Here is a 2,309-nt window from a genome sequence, read left to right on the forward strand (position 1 = left end):
AATAAAAATATATAAATATAATTAAATAAATAATTCTTTTTAAAAAATTAAAAAGGAAATGTACTTGGCTCATGGTTCTGGAAGCCAGGAAGTCCAAGATGGAGAAGCCACATCTGGTGAGGGATTTCTTGCTGTCCCTTAAAAGGCATCTCATGAACAAGAGAGAGGAAGAGATAGCAAGAGAGGACTGAACTTACTTTTATAATAAGTCCCCTCCTGTGATAATGGCATTAGCAGCCCTAATCCTTTATTAATGTAGAGCCTTCAAGATCTAATCACTTCTCAAAGGTCCCAGCCCTCCGCACCACTGCACTGGAGGTTAAGCTTCCAACACCAGAGCTTCAGGGGACACATTCAAATCGTTGTACTGGGGTTTCTCCAGTCATGCTTACACAGGAATCCCCCAGCAAAACAAAACAAAACAAAGAACCTTCTCTTGAGTCTGCTTCCCCTCAAGTTGCCCCCCGGTCTGGTCCCTGCCCTTTACACAGAAACTTCTTAAAAGTCAGGTTTCGCCATCCCTCAAGCACCATGTCACGTCCCTCTTAACCTAACGCACCTGGTTTTCCCCGTTGCACCAATGACATCATCCCCTCAAAGGTCACCAGCGACTTCCTGATTTGCAAACCCAGCAGCTTTCTGAGAGCCCTGCGTCCTCGTGGACCTCACTCACTGCCATCCTGTGGCCACCGCCCTCCTCCTCAGATGCCCCCTGCTTTCTGACTCCACCTCCTGCTCTCCCTGCACCTCACTGGCCACTTTTATGCCATCTCTGAGAACTTTCTACTTTTTCCTGTTCTCCTAAAGGAAATGGGTCCTGTTAGTCTGCCAGGGCTGTCGCAACTGAGTACTGCAGACTGCAGGGCTTAGACAACAGAAGTCTGTTTTCCCTCAGCTCTGGAGGCTCAGGTCTGCCATCCAGTGTGGGCGGAGTTGGCTCCTTCTGAGGCCTCTGTCCTCGGCTCGTATATGGCGTCTTCTTACGTCTTCCCAGGGCCTTCCCTCTGTGTGCACCTGTGTCCCCATCGCCTCTCCTTACAAGGATGTGGGTCAGACTGGATTAGGACATAGCCTCATTTAGCCTTAATTAACTCTTAGAAGGTCCAGCCTCCAGATAGGTCACCTTCTCAGGTACTGGAGACTAGGACTTCAACATAGAATTTTGGGTGGGAGGGACACAGTTTGTCCCATAACAACGGTCTTCTAGACTCGGGTCTTGACCCTTCTGTTAAATTTTTTTTTTCTTTTTTCTGGAGAGGTTTTTTGCTACAGGGCACGTGCGCTCGCCAGACAGAGAGAGACAGAGAGACAGAAAGCGAGAAATCACCCCCCAGGGGCGGGATGGCCATGCCGCAATCCCTTCTCCTCCATTCTCTCAGGATCTTGGGCACGCATGCACATACGCCCGGCGTGAGTTTTAAGCCACTGGGTCTGGGACGCGAACTACAGTGGACTATGTGGGAGTCCAGCGACATAGCCATTACGCTAACTGCTGGTCCCAAATTTTTAAAATTAAATTAATTATTTAATTAATCTTTCTAATTTCTTCATCACATTTAATTATTGTGCCTCTCCAGAGTACACATAAGGTTTTTCAAAAACGTGCATCGCGTTACCATCAAGTCAAGTCTATTACTGTACACATCTTTTGCTTTGCAGAACTTCACATTCTTGTGTCTGTCAAGTGCTCTCTCCCTAAGCCTCTCCCATGCACCCTGCTATCCACCCCCCCCACACACACACACACACAGTGTCTGATAGCTGCACTTTTCTTGTTTACTGCTATAGCTTCAAAAAATATGGAGTGCTTCATCAACTCGTGTGTCATCCCCATGCCGGGGCCATGCTAATCTTTGCTTCGTTCCAATTTTAGTGCATGTGTGGCTGAAGAGAGCACCTTTATCTTTTCTTAACATTTCTTTCCTGCATCCACTTCTAGAGCTTTATGCATTATTATCGAATACATGATTTTATTAATTTTGTTTCTTTAACTACAAAAGTAGGATATTTCATTCAAACAACGTGAATCAACTCAAGAGCCTTTGAAAAACAAGACTTTGAAAAAAAGAAAAGTCGTATAGTTCCAAGTAAGTAATTACAGCTCCAAGTTCTTTACTGAGCTTTGACCAAACCCCCAACACATTACCAGAGACTCCCCACGACCGCATATCATGCGCAGTCCGTTCTCTCCCCAGACACCTTCGTGTCTCTGCCGGTCCCCTGAACTCCCCTCCACTCTCGGTTCTTTTGCTTGCCTGCCCCACTCCATGGCCAAACTCCGTCACACCACCACCCCAACACTGGCTTAT

General features: G+C 46.7%; 1 non-coding gene across 1 annotated transcript; it reads right to left on the reverse strand.

The window, feature by feature from the left end:
* Positions 1–1,793: 1,793 nt before the first annotated feature.
* Positions 1,794–1,897, reverse strand: LOC114005699 (U6 spliceosomal RNA). Its single transcript, XR_003547539.1, has one exon. It is a non-coding gene; the product is annotated as a U6 spliceosomal RNA (small nuclear RNA).
* Positions 1,898–2,309: the final 412 nt, after the last annotated feature.

This window comes from Tupaia chinensis, unplaced genomic scaffold (genome assembly GCF_000334495.1).
Source record: "Tupaia chinensis unplaced genomic scaffold, TupChi_1.0 Scaffold144276_1, whole genome shotgun sequence".
NCBI lineage: Eukaryota > Metazoa > Chordata > Mammalia > Scandentia > Tupaiidae > Tupaia > Tupaia belangeri.